The 15,576-nt window shown below is 40.3% G+C and overlaps 1 protein-coding gene across 2 annotated transcripts in view; it reads left to right on the plus strand.

The window, feature by feature from the left end:
• gpc5a (glypican 5a) overlaps positions 1 to 15,576 on the plus strand; it is a 171,146-nt gene that overhangs the window by 59,174 nt on the left and 96,396 nt on the right. The window lies entirely within an intron of this gene.

The raw sequence follows: 15,576 nt of genomic DNA on the forward strand, positions 1-15,576 counted from the left end.
GACCGTGCTTTGGATAACATACTTGAAAAATTAGGTGCACATTACGCATTATGCACATTATCAGTTTCATTCTCGATTTAACTCTAGTAATATAAACAAACGTTCATATTTAACAATAAACAAACTACTTTTCAAAATATGATGAATTTCTCACGAATACAATTAAATCATGTTATGCTTGGTTTTTATTGGAAATACAAATTTACTTCAAATGTAACACTTTTTACACTTTTACATGTTTGCAAAGCACCTTTTATAGAAAATACATTTTAGCACAAACCATAGAGATCAGCAGTAAGAACAAAAATCGCAACACTTTTATCAAGTTGGCTGTGTAAGCCATTTCAATGTAAAGGATTATTAGGAACACCATACTAATATTGTGTTTGACCCCCTTTCGCCTTCAGAACTGCCTTAATTCTACATAAAATTGATTCCACAAGGTGCTGAAAGCATTCTTTAGAAATGTTGGCCCATATTGATACGATAGCATCTTGCAGTTGATGGAGATTTTTGGGATGCACGAAGCTCCCATTCCACCACATCGCAAAGATGATCTACCGGGTTGAGATCTGGTGACTGTGGGAGCCATTTTAGTACAGTGAACTCATTGTCATGTTCAGGAAACCAATTTAAAATGATTCGAGCTTTGTGACATGGTGCATTATCCTGCTGGAAGTAGCCATCAGAGGATGTGTCCATGGTGGTCATAAAGGGATGGACATGATCAGAAACAATGCTCAGGTAGGCCGTGGCATTTAAACAATGCCCAATTGGCACTAAGGGGGCTAAAGTGTGCCAAGAAAACATCCCCCACACCATTACACCACCAGCAGCAGCCTGCACAGTGGTAACAAGGCATGATGGATCCATGTTTTCATTCTGTATACGCCAAATTCTAACTCTACCATCTGAATGTTTAACAGAAATCGAGACTCATCAGACCAGGCAACATTTTTCAAGTCTTCAACTGTCCAATTTTGGTGAGCTCATGCAAATTGTAGCCTCTTTTTCCTATTTGTAGTGGAGATGAGTGGTACCCGGTGGGGTCTTCTGCTGTTGTAGCCCATCTGCCTCAAGGTTGTGCGTGTTGTGGCTTCACAAATGCTTTGCTGCATACCTCGTTGTAACGAGTGGTTATTTTTAGTCCAAGTTGCTTTTCTATCAGCTTGAATCAGTTGGCCCATTCTCCTCTGACCTCACGCTCAAAATTGCTTAAATCACCTTTCTTTGCTATTCTGACATTCAGTTTGGAGTTCAGGAGATTGTCTTGACCAGGACCACACCCCTAAATGCATTGAAGCAACTGCCATGTGATTGGTTGATTAGATAATTGCATTAATGAGAAATTGAACAGGTGTTTCTAATAATCCTTTAGGTGTGTGTGTGTGTGTGTGTGTGTGTGGGTGTGTATTTTTGTGGTTGTTTTGCATTTCGAAATTTCATGTTTAATTAATAAAATCTTAATTCCCACCCTGGCCGTCCACAAACACAAACATGTGCAAAACCAACAACTGCACCACCAGTCCTGAATGTTTTATTCATCATGATTGCACAATGTAGTGCAATACCTCATCCTGCACTTTTCCCTACAGTCTGTTAGATGTTTATTGATATATATCAGGCCTTTCAAATTTTGTCAAACAGCTTTGCACATGTGTTGGACTAAATAGCTGACTTTGTGGACGTTTGAGTCTTTACAGTGACTTGCCGTTGTGCTCTTTGATTTTAATAAGCGTCTCTTTGAACCAAATTGGAGGAAAACCAAGCAACAACATTTGTACTCCCCATCAACCTCAAGACCTAATGTGACGGACGTGTATAAGGCCAATTTTGCACACACAGAGATGACAGAACCGTTGTAAACTTTAGACTCGGTGAAAAGAAGAACGAAAGAGAATCCATCCTACCAGAAACTTCCACTGACGGGCGAGATGTCAGTCACTTTACAGCCACTCGGGTGCGGACCTGAGTGATGTTTTATTTCGCCCTACAGGCTGAAATTGAATTTCTTGTGGTGATATACACATACTGAGCTAAGGAATATCAAGGGGTTTCTTTGAGAGCCTAAAGCTCCTGGGAGCAGAAAGTTTCAGCTAAACTGAATGGAGACAAATTCTGGGTTACTGTAAAGAGAAGAAATTAAATCGCATTCGTGCTAGAAGTTTAAATTAACCCTTACCCCCTTCATCTCACCTTTTTATAATTGTAGTTAAAATATTTACTTTCATCCCAAAAGGAGAATTACGGCTGTTTACGAAATAGCTTTCTATATCTTTAAATAGTGCAGTCATTTGAAGTGGTGTCCAGACATTAATCGAGTGCACTTATTTAAACTCATAATGCATCGCAATAATGGATGTTCATCCGAGGTACACTCAACGGCTAACATCTACCTCTTTATTGTGAGGTGCGTGCTAAACGAACTCCTTCGTCTTGACATAAGATCATGCCGCCTGCAGCACTTTTGCCACTTATGGTGCATTCACACCAGACACGAATTAAGCGTTAAGTGCAAGTGATTTACATGTTAAGTCAATGCAAATACGCGATAGACATCCTGCGTCGCTATTATTGTGAATGAGGCGGCACGAGTGACACAATTTGCACGAATTATGCTGCAAGAATTGAACGTTTCGGATGTTTGATGTCCGTAACGCATGATGTAACGTGTGATTCGCGCGAACCAGGCTAGTTGACAAATCTGATCTTTGGCGGATATTCGTGACGCATCAGGAGCTATAGTAGTGATGTGTTTACAATGTAGGGAGCTAAGGCAGAAATATGAAACAACAATGGAGACAAAATCACATCTTTGTACTTTTATTGAAAGAGAATATAGAAAAATATATATTGAGACTACAAGCTAGCTAAAGCCGGCTAGTTGAGCTTATTCACGTCTGAATTTCACGCGAATGGCCCAAATTTTACCTGTGACTTTCAACTGCAAAATGTCACGCAAATGACGGCAATTGCACACACGAATGAAGCGAGTTAACGCAAAATATTCAAGTGTCCAACTACATGCGAATATTTATTCGGTTCATTCGCGTCTGGTGTGAACGTACAGCTAGCGTCTGAATTTACTTAACTCAATCAAGTAGACTATATAGGCAATGGGGGCTATTTCGGATACAGCCTATGTCATCATTTATTCAACCTCATATTACTTAAGACCTGAATGACCATGAAACACACACACACACACACACACACACACACACACACACACACACACACACACACACACACAGATGAGATTAAGTTCATGATGACACACGTTCAGTATGTTATTCCTCATCTCAAGAACTGAATAAGCCCTTTATTTCATGTAGTTGAGATTTGCCAGGCATTGTAAATGAGAACGACCTTTGCTATACCGTCCCAGCTCTCCTCTTTCACTCTGTTTAGCATAAATTATTACTGCTAGCGTGTGGGCGACCACATCCACTTCCAGGATTAATGACTCGCTCTCCTGCAGAACCGCACTTGTGTGCCTGGCTCTCCCTCGGCTCCCTTAGCTCCCGTTGCCTAGGGGCCACTTGGTGTGCCGGGATGGGGGAGTAGCGTTACCCCCGATTACCTTTCCTGGGCCTTATCGACCCAGTTACCCTAAGGAGGGATATTGTACTCCCACGGTTGCCCTCGAACTAAAAAGAGAAAGCTACCAGTTCAGTGAAACAAAACTGGACCTGACATTGCATTTGACTGATGCTTTTATTCAAATGTCACACTTTTTCATTCACGTTTTTATTATATGTTGTTTAACATATTTAAAAAGAATAGTTGGCTAAAAGCTCACTTTAAATGAGCTGAGCTGATTGTTTGAACTTATGCTAGTTTAGTTTCAGGTGCAGTGATGCTTTTATCTCAGTAGGGGGAGCTGTGTCCATTTCGGCATCACGTCCATCCAGTTTTGTGTCTTTCCCTCTGCTCCCTCTCTCTCTCTTTCTCAGAATTCAACACGTATGCCATCCAACCATGCATTAAAACAGGCGTTATTATCTGACCAAACAAGAGACAGAGCAGGTACGGCCTGAGCTGTTATCTATAGAGCGTTCATTCATTCATGGGGAAAAGTCTCATCAAAACACGACCCTATGGCCATTCTAAGTGAAAAACCGAATGGGGACATGTTTGGGGGTCAAGTAAACAGGGCTCTCGTTTCACATATACGCTACTGCGCTAGTCTGAAAAACACAGAGCCGTCACATGCCAGCGTCTACAGACGCAACCTCGTGTTCTTCAGACTTGTTGAATGTCCGTGTGAAATGTTAACTTGACATGCAGACAATGATGGCAAAGAGGAAATCACAAAAGCACACTTGGTTTAATCTCAACTCCCCGCATGGATTCAATGCCTTTTCTGCATATGCATGTATTGAAATTTTTAGGGCGATATAAGCAGAATACAAAGGATATGCTCATCAATTATTGTACTATTAAAGGTGTGCTGAACACAGACATTCATTGCATATGTTGGTGCGAACGATTTATTCGGTGAGATTTTATGTGAATGCCATCTGCTACTGTATAGAAAAGCAGATGGTAAATTCAGGTGCGTATAGATGCTGCGGCAGAAAGCTTTATTACCTCGGTACAGAAGTGGATGAGAGGATCTAAAGAGGACATGATGGCCGATCTAAACCTCAGAGTCGAAGTTTAATAACACTTGCAACTCCAGTGTGTTTAAAAGATATTAAATGAATACATATATTGTTTGAAGGTTTTATTAAGGATGCACAATATATCAGGGATCTACAGTACGATTTTGTGACCCAACTAATTACAGATGCACTGTAAGTATAATACATTTTTTTAAATAATCAACGATTTTACTTGAATTGTTTTTTTTATCTTGAATAGTGAAGTGATTGGCTGCTTTTCACATCTTCAGCGCAAAAAAGCGCCATTTTCAAAGCAGTTTTTGATTTGATTTATAGCCAGTAATATTATGTGCTATTGCTTATTTTACGATTTGTGGCATTATATTTATATAAAAATCAGTGTTGGTTAGTTACTTTTGAAAGTAATGCATTACAATATCAAGTTACTTCCCAAAAAAGTAACTAATTCCGTTACTTAGTTACTTCTCATGGAAAGTAATGCTTCTGTTACTTTTAAGTTACTTTTTTGTTACTTTTTCTTACTTGGCTGAGGCTTGATCTCTTTCAGGTTTTGTAGATATTTTTTATAACAGAGAAGTTCACCCAACACCGCGGGTGTGCATTATTTCAACAGACCCGTGTTATAAGTTCAGTTTAATTCAGTACATTATTTTTTTAAACAAATTACTGAAAAGCTGAAATGTAACTCACATTACTTTTTTTTTTAAAGTAACTCAAATATTAATGTGTACATTTAAAAAGTACACATAAATAAAATTATTACGTAATGCAAGTTACTTGTAATGTGTAAAGAATACAAGAATACAACACTGTAAAGAATAGTTATAAATGTAATAACAAAGCAAAAAAACGTGTATAAATGAAGTGTCTTGGTTGGTGAGAGGTTTTTTTTATTTAGTTTATTCATGTTTATTATTTCTTGTATTTTTGATCATTTCAAGGGCTGTTAGAATTATTAAATAATTGTTTCCTCGTGATTTTTTGACATCATTGCACTGATTTCAGATCACCGCAATGATTGCATATCTCTTTAAAAAACACAAGGGGGAGCTGCAGCACCTGTATGAACGAGACTGTATCTAATGGTGCTACTTGCGAAAAAACAGCCAAAACAGCAATTCCAAATTTAGGGAAGTGAAAGATGCTATTTTTAAGGAGCTGTAAGGAATTATTATTTTTTTGCAGCCACGGCAGACATGTGGTCCAGTATTTTCAGTTTTTGAAAGATAAAATGTGTGTTATGTGTATTGATTGAGATTTAAATGTGAAAGCAATAAAACAGACAATTAATTGTTGTAATCGTCACAATTTATTAGGCAATTAACCGTCAGCCCTAATCATTTCATTGTCTTGTCTTTCATTGACCCGCATGAATGATTTTATTTGGCCCATTGGCCACAACCCTGCCCTGTTTACGTGGCACCCGTTCTCAAGAACACAAAACCCTTTTTAGATTTTTCTTCGGCCGGCTCTATTAAACAGGGTTAATTCACTGTGGCCGTGTAAGCCTCTGGACTGATGCAGTCCGGTCTGATCCAGACCTTCCTGTATGTGTGCGTTTGATTTAAAGCAGCTGAAAAGCTGTCACGCAAGGCCAAATGAAGCCACAGGTGAACCGAGTGCCGACCGATCTGCTCGCGAATGTGAAAAACAGATTAACTGATGCTCTGACTGTGGTGCAGCTGTTTTGATGAAAGAACGAGTTGGAGAGGAGAGAGGTTATTATTTTACTTTTTATTTCCTGAGCTGTAGGAAAAGAGTGTTTGTTGTGTGCTGGAGAGGTCTTGTGGAGCGACAGTTTGTGCCTGTTGGAGTCATTTATTGATTCTGCTTCCCTTAACAGATATAACGGGCTAACAATGTTATTTATGATAGATGTGATAGATGTACATTTTTATATATGTTTTTCTGTATATTTATTTCAGTATTTTTTGTTATATAGTACAAGCAAAAATTGTAAGCTGTATGGTTTACATCGTGATCCATTCATAATGCTCAAAACTCTAGCATGTTATTTCAAGATTATGGCAGAACAATAAATGGAAATAACGCAATAACACAAAACATATTGCAATCAGAGACTGTAAAAAAAGATGGACGACGCCCATTCGCTCTCTTCCATTGGTGAAAAGTGAAGCCGATAGTGTCCCGATACAGCGCTGACATCTTGGGTCTTAAGTCTGCGCAGTAGCGATTTCGGGACAAGTCCTGCGCAGTAGTGAGCAGTAAGTAAAGCCGCAAAATCAAGGCCCCGCCCTCGCAAAATGCGCACATCACAGCTGTCAATCATGACGTGACACCACCGTTTTTATAGCATAACATAACTAAAATCAAACACTAGAATTTTCATCAGTGTGATAAAAGCAAAAATTGTAAGCTGTATGGTTTACATCGTGATCCATTCATAATGCTCAAAACTCTAGCATGTTATTTCAAGATTATGGCAGAACAATAAATGGAAATAACGCAATAACACAAAACATATTGCAATCAGAGACTGTAAAAAAAGATGGACGACGCCCATTCGCTCTCTTCCATTGGTGAAAAGTGAAGCCGATAGTGTCCCGATACAGCGCTGACATCTTGGGTCTTAAGTCTGCGCAGTAGCGATTTCGGGACAAGTCCTGCGCAGTAGTGAGCAGTAAGTAAAGCCGCAAAATCAAGGCCCCGCCCTCGCAAAATGCGCACATCACAGCTGTCAATCATGACGTGACACCACCGTTTTTATAGCATAACATAACTAAAATCAAACACTAGAATTTTCATCAGTGTGATAAAAACTACAGTAAATGACAGAAACCAGCTTTGGAAAAAAGATTATTGAAGTGTAAATAAATCGTTTAGTTGGTCTCAAGTCCCATTGAATAACATGGGGGAGGCGGGGTTTATGACTTATACTGGGACCAGTCACTGGGGGGCGATCGAGATGTTTTGGCTTCACTTTTCAGGGCTTGTGCGGCATGTTTGATTGCAATGTTTTGCAATAACTAAACATTTAAATGTCAAGTTATGTTTAGTCACACTTTTTGTTCGATACAGAAAACAAAGAGATTGGCATGCGAATGTTAATTCACACACATGCCTTAAAGATCCCGTCCTGCACTTGGTAGGTTTTTTCCACAGCATCCGAAGTTTGCTTATTTTCAGTGATTTCCCTCTCGACAAACCACGCACGTGCAATTTTGTTTATGACAAGATCATAAGGAGTATTCGATGCCCTGGTGAATGATCTGAGCTTTAGCACGGATAGTGACGAGGTCCATGATCTCTGTTTCAGTCCAGTTTGCCGACTTTTCTTGTCTGGAATGTTGATATGCATTTAAATTCCTGTGTCCAAGAGCCGAACCATAACTTCTTATTGCAATTACACACATGTCCTCACTACGGCATGCCACTTACGGCACTGTTTCTGCGTTTTGTTCACACAGGATGCATTTTGTAAATGTTATGGGAATGTTACCATAGGTCCTCTTTATGGGAGCAATCCTAGAACATTTACAGGAAGCGTTTGTGTTCACACAGAAGACTCTCTGCCCATTTTACGGAAATTATTTGGGACCAAAGTGCTGTGTGAATAGGTATAATGGTGCATTCACACCAGCCGCACTAGAGGCAGCAAAAACGGCTTTAGTTGGATGCTTGAACATTTTGAGTTTACTCGCTTCATTTGCGCGCGAAAGCCTAGTCAATTGAGACATTCAGCGAAATTTGCATCATGGGAAGGGCTTCTGCGACAAAGCTGAGACTCCACTCACTTTTTGTAATCACGTCACTACTACAGCAAGGTCATGATTGGTTAACGCTGCGTGAAAATCCGCCAAAGTTCTGATTTTTCAAATCGCGCATACCACGCCGCAGGATGCATATTTGCGTCTTTACATTGACTTAACATATAAATCACTTGTGCTTGCTGCCTCTACCGCGTCTGGTGTGAACCCTCCATAAGACTAATGGGTTTAAAACTCATTTGTGAGTCGATTTATTAAATAGCAATAGAAAATGTATCATCTTTCTGTGTATTTAGCAGAGTCCAGTCATTCACAAACACAGTGTTTGTTTCTCTATATATCTGCTCTGAAAGGTTGTAGTGTCGAGTATGTGTGTGTATGACAGCTCTCCTACGGGCTTGAGTAATAGAAATCCCGCTCTCAATATATAACCGTAGACCTTGTGACCCGTCGACCCTGACCTACAGCTGTGGGGTCATTTCACTCAACACTGTACCGTCAAACTGAATATCACACAACACAGCGGGAGAGAAAATGGACAGTGATTGCAAACTATATCAATACCCTTCCTCCAAAATAAAGAAACATTGCTTCTTCAGAGCAAGAAATACGCCGATATCTGCCCAGCTGCACCCAAAACCACAACGACTTTATATGAAAATTACAATAATGTTTCTTAGTACGCTAATGCAACATTTGCATAGCATAGATTATTGTAGTCATGAGGAAAGTAGTAAATTTAAGAAAAATCTGGGGCTTTGGGGCCTGTAGAAATTACAGTATTACTGGCCGTATTACTGTAGATTTAAATTGATGTTATTTACTGGCAACAGTTTGTTCAAAGTTAAATAAACATTAAACATTCCCAAGTCTTTGTCTTTACAGACTACACTACAATAACAGCCTCATGCAAAGCATCGTTGCATAACTACAGCGATTTTTTACAGTTTATTGTTCTTCAAGAAGTTTTTATTGTGTCTTGAATCTCATTTAAGTTCTCATTTAAGAAAACGTTGCGTATTGCGTACAAAAATATCACATGCTTGAAATCTGGACATTTGTGCACACTTTCACAGTCTGTTTTCTGCAAGGCCTTACAGTAACAAGTGAACAACATCATAGCTTCGTTCCTCCGGCTGAAGTGTAATTTCTCAGCGTGACGATTGCTCAATTATGTATTCTGTGCTGGACTTTGACCATCGGAGATGCATAACCTCTTGGTAATGAACTACAGTATCCATAACACCATGTGTTATGCCTCCCATAACATAAGCAATGCAATCTTCTAATTAAAAGCTCTGGCACAAATCAAGCGTTAAACATACTGCTGTCACCTTTACACTCCAAACGCCACTAAAGTGGAACCCTCTTACTAGTGCTGCTCGTGTGCGCTTTTTATTTAAGAAAAATGCATCGCAGTGGGGAATTCATAAAGCTGTTTATTCGTAGGCTTTGCCCGTGGCTATCATAACAGACACATCAATACGCTGATAGCAGATGTTGAATCTTCATTACTATGAAGGAGAGTAAAATGTGTGACTCAATTAGGGACCTATGGCCCCAAGTTATTCGGTTTCAATCAGAAGCGCACAGCGAAAACTCATTTAGATGTCTGTAGTCAGCACTTTGTTTCTTTTGAGCATTAAATCATACTGTAGCTATAAGGTAATGTTTTGTTTTGAGTTTATGTTCACACTAGAGGTTAAACCCAGATGTCGCTCCATTTGATACCCAATACTGTACATACCATTCAGAGTGTTGTTTTGCTTTTAAGTAGGGCTGTCAAAAGATTAATGATTAATCGCAAGTTTTTGCACTATATATATGTGTGTGTCTGTGTGTGTGTGTGGGTGCAGTGTGTGTAATATTTTGTTTATATAATTACACCGTGTGTGCCTCATACATGCTGAAAAGTAAAGCTGCTGGCTCTTTGATCGCCCCCTGGTGGCTGGCTGCAGTACAAGTCATAAACCCCGCCCTCTCCATTCAAACGAATGGGACTCGGATCAAGATAAAAAAATTACACTTCCTATAACAATTTCTGAAAGATGGTTTTGGTCCTTAAAGGTAGTTGTTATCACGCTGATATATGTTCAATTGTTAACTTTTGTGATACGTTTCATTTTAGCTAGTAATGTCATGCTATAGAAAGTACCTGGTGTGCCATTATGATTGACATTTGTGATTGACAGCTTCTCTGAGTGGACTGTCGGAGCTTAGATATATGTGACCTGATCCAGCAAAATGAGTCACAGTGACCCAAATTTCAAAATTGAGATTTTGGTATCAATGGAAAGAGGAGATAATAAGCTTTCAAATGATATCCTAGTCAAAGTCATACCTTTAATGGTTTTAAAGATATAGACATTTGAATTAAGGTTGTCTGTCTTCTTTTTCCAACTGAAAACCTGAGAAAAACGCCTTTAAAGTTTTTTGCCCCTTTTTTGTAGATATCTTTCAAAATCCATTGCATTTTTAAAGGGATTAACAATTTATTTTACAGCTTAATTTGACATTAATATAAATGCTATTTCAGTAAACCAAGAAACAAGCTTATAAATCAAACAGAATGATGTTTATTGAAAATGTGAAGTAACAGAAAGGTTTCTGTGATGGTTGGGGTTTGAGTTAAGGGAAGGGAATAGAACATGGAAACCTGTGTGTGTATGTGTGTGTGTGTGTGTGTGTGCGTGCGTGCGTGTGTGTGTTCGCGTGTGTGCATGTTCGCGTGTGTGCGTGTTCGCGTGTGTGTGCGCGCGCGGGGGCGCGCGTGTGTGCGCGCGTGTGAGAGAAAATGAGAGAGACAGAGAGACAAGCAAAAAGAAAACAAATAATGCTTGCCTATGCAATCATATCTTTGTGTATGCTAGTTAACAATAACAGTCTAAACAATTCAAAAAGGAGTTAAATAGGAGAGTAGTGTGCTGCGAGACTGACAAGAGGATGGCTGGACCAATCAGGTGCCCCGGGGTTTCCCATTGACAAACGATCAGCGTTTATGAAGATTTCTGATTGGTTCTAAAACAACGTGTAACTCCATATTTGGAGAGATAGTGACGTTTCAGGGGATCCCCGGAATGCTCGGAGGTGACGAGAGTATTTGAGAAAAGCAATTTCCAGCAGATTAAGTAAAACTGTTTCAACTTTAATAGTCATTTAAACACCTTTACTCAATTATTTGGACTACGAAACTTTGGGAGATTATGTTTTAATGTCTGTTCTTTGAAATTAGCTAAAAATATTTTTTTTGATAATTTCATTGTTTTTCCACATTATCGGCTCATATCTTAACATAGAACGTTGCGACTTCCGACTCATTTCGCCAGATCGGGTCACATATAAGCAACTATTTATATTCGATTTCTGTTATTTCACACCAACAAAATGAGTTGTTCAGCAGTAAACTGCACTAACAGACCTACAGGATCTGACGGATGAGAGTTTTTTCCGCTAATGTTAAATGTGGGCTTTATACGCTAATTACTTAATGTCATTAGCTAAGATAACACGCCTATAGTTAAAACAGACCGCATGAACTAAAGATTTATTCATTTTACTAACAAAAATTGGACAGTTGAAGACTGGAAAAATGTTGTCTGGTCTGTTGAGACATTCAGATGGTAGAGTCAGAATTTGGCATAAACGGAATGAGAACATGGATCCATCATGCCTTGTTACCACTGTGCAGGCTTGTGGTGGTGGTGTAATGGTGTGGGGGATGTTTTCTTGCCACACTTTAGGCCGTTTAGTGCCAATTGGGCATCATTTAAATGCCACGGCCTACCTGAGCATTGTTTCTGACCATGTCCATCCCTTTATGACCACCATTTACCCATCCTCTGATGGCTAATTACAGCAGAATAATGCATCATGTCACAAAGCTCGAATCATTTAAAATTGGTTTTTTGAACATGACAATGAGTTCACTGTACTAAAATGGCCCCACAGTCACCAGATCTCAACCCTATAGAGCATCTTTGCGATGTGGTGGAACGGGAGCTTCCTGCCCTGGATGTGCATCCCACAAATCTCCATCAACTGCAAGATTAAAAAATATATACATAATTATTACACACAATGCAGAAACTGTATGCAATTAATCATGAATAATCTTTTGACAGTCCTAATTTTAAGTAATGTATTTAAATTATATATTAAATCATATTTTGATTGAGAAAATTTAATGACATGTAATCTTCATTGTATTATTGTTTGATTTTGAATCTGTAGAAATCCATCAAGGCCGTCCTACATATTGATGTTTTTTTCTCTCGTGTCTGTTCTTGTGTTGCTCTAATTGCTTCTATTGTTACCTCATTTGTAAGTCGCTTTGGACAAAAGCATCTGCTAAATGGCTTAATGTAAATGTAAATGTTTGTCAAGCTCTGATTCAAAAGGAGGTTGCAAGTTTGCGCCTGCGAGATAAGATGCTCGCTTTATGTCACGTTGGAAAAAAGTTGTGTGGTCTTATTAAAAAACAGAAGGCGAAGGAGGAAAGTTTCACCTTTTTGTGCGATGCCCTTTGCCTGACAGCGAAGATAAACGAGCCTGTGTTTGGAGAGACTCGAGATCAACACATGTATCTGTTTGCCATCCTGTGCACACTGACCGTCACAATCCTTATTTATCTTTAAGGTTGGCCGGCAAAATGCAACCTTTCCGAAAGCAAAGCCTTACACGTTACAGAGGAAAAAGTAATAGAAATTGAGATGAAAATCACACCTTGTGTGTGGGCATCCCGGAGGAAGATTTTATTGCTCTGTGGTTGTTCTTTCTTAGCTCGGGAGACTTAGTGAAGTTCTTAGTTATGTTTTATTGAAGTTTCAGCTTTGTTTTAGATGATTCTAGTGAAATGCTTAAGATGAAATAAAATCTTTAGTAGGAAAGTTTGTCAGGATCAACTTTCAGTGTTGTTATGATCGACCAAGAGTTTTCTGTAAGCTGATAAAAGCCTTGAAGTCTGAAGGTCGTTTGGGCTTTGTGTAGTTTGAATATTTAAGTACTTTTAAAAGAACTAAAGTTGTGGTTACTAAAGTAAGTGGTTGCTATGGCCTCCGGAAGTGTACTGAGTGGTTGCTAGGCCCTCCTGAAGTGTACTGAGTGGTTACTAATGCCTGGCTTAGGTGTACCAAATAGTTGCTAGGGCTTCTTGAATTATACAGAGTGGCTGAAAGGATCTCATGAGGTGTGCTAAGCGGTTGCTATGGCCTCCTGGGGTGTACTGAGTGGTTGTTAGGCCTCCTGAGGTGTACAGAGTGGTTGCTAAGGCCTGGCTTAGGTGTACTAAATGGTTGCTAGGGCTTCCTGAGGTGTGCTGAGTTGCTGCCAGGACGTCACTGACATCTACTGAAGTGGTTGCGAGAGGTGTACTAAGTGGTTGCTAGGGCCTCCTAAAGTGCACTGAGTGGTTGCTAGGATCTCCTGAGGTGTGCTGTGCGGTTGCTAGGGCTTGGCAGAGGTGTACTGAATGATTGCCGGTTCCTCCTGAGATCTTCTGGGTGGTTTCTAGGGCTGCATTAATATGTACTGAGTGGTTGCTATGGTTTTCTGAGGTGTACTAAGTGGTTGCTAGAGCTTTGACGAGGTGTACTGACTGGTTGCTAGGGCCTAGCTGAGAGGTTGCTAGATTGCTACTGAATGGTTACTCTTGTGTCCAGAGGGCCTGCAACTGAATGGTTGCTAGGCTGTCCAGAGGGCCTAGCTGAGGTGTACTGAATGGTTGCTAGGGCATCCTGAGGTGTACTGAGTGGTTACTAGGGCCTCCTGAAGTGTAATGAGTGGTTGCCAGGACCCCCTGAAGTGTACTGAGTGGTTTCTAGGGCTTCCTGAGGTGTGCTGAGTTGCTGCCTGGGCCTCACTGACATCTACTGAAGTGGTTGTGAGAGGTGTACTAAGTGGTTGCTAGGGCCTCCTAAAGTGTACTGAGTGGTTGCTAGGATCTCCTTAGGTGTGCTGTGCAGTTGCTATGGTCTCCGGAGGTGTACTGAGCATCTGCTATGGCGTCCTGAGGTGTAATGAGTGGTTACTAGGGCTCAGCTGAGGTGTACTGAATGATTGCCAGTTCCTCCTGAGATCTTCTGAGTGGTTGCTAAGGCCCTATTAATGTGTACTGAGTGGTTGTAAGGGCATCCTGGCGTGTTCTTAGTGGTTGCTATGACCTCCTGAGGTGCACTGAGTGGTTGCTAGAGCTTGGCTGAGGTGTACTGACTGGTTGCTAGTGCCTAGCTGAGTTGTTGCTAGGTTGCTACTGAATGGTTGCTCTTGTGTCCAGAGGGTCTGCAATTGAATGGTTGCTAGGGCGTCCAGTGGGCCTAGCTGAGGTGTACTGAATGGTTGCTAGGGTAATGTGAGGTGTTCTGAGGGATTTCTAGGGCCTTATGATGTGTTTTGAGTGAATGCTAGGGCCTTCTGAAGTGTACTGAGTGGTTGCTAGTGCCTCCTTGGGTGTGCTGACTGGTTGCTATGGCCTCCTAAAGTGTACTGATTGGTTGCTAGGGCCTAGCTGATGTGTACTAAATGGTTGCTAGGGCGTCCTAAGGTGTACTGGATGGTTCCAGTTCCTCCTGATATCTTTTGAGTGGTTGCTAGGGCCCTACTAATGTGTACTGAGTGGCTAATTTAGTAGTTGTTAGGGTCTCACTGACATTAACTGAGTGGTTTTTAGGGCTTTTCATGTGCACTGAGGGGTTGCTAGGGCTTTTTGAGTTGATGTTAAGATGTTTGATGAGAATTGCTAGGGGTTTGCAGTCAGATTAAGATGTATAGATGTGTGATTGTTCATTGTAGTCACCCTCTGTTATAAATTGTCATACATTGTCACACCTTTTTATCTTGGGCAAGTCTTTAGTCATTCAATCAGCCTTGCAGTATCTGGTCCTAATCTGCAGACATACTCCAGTGCTGAAGCGATAAGCAGAGCTGAACGAGATTTCCTCCGAGGGCTTCACTAAATAAGGGCACAGTTACGACTTGTGTGGTTTGACTTCAGGATGGGACACAAACATGCCGTTGTTTCATTCATTAACTGTGAGACCTCTCTTGAACCAGCCCACTGGAAAATTACATTCAGTATCGATGGGCAAACCCGGAATGCTAATGGATTCAGTTCACCTTGGGTGAGAGACAGTTTTACACCGCTCTGTAATACATGATTTACCACTTATGTTCTGTTCATATTGACTTGACTTTTCTTCTGTTTGAGCAAAGATATAAGTTTTCTT

This window comes from Paramisgurnus dabryanus, chromosome 4, assembly GCF_030506205.2.
Source record: "Paramisgurnus dabryanus chromosome 4, PD_genome_1.1, whole genome shotgun sequence".
Taxonomy (NCBI): Eukaryota; Metazoa; Chordata; class Actinopteri; order Cypriniformes; family Cobitidae; genus Paramisgurnus; species Paramisgurnus dabryanus.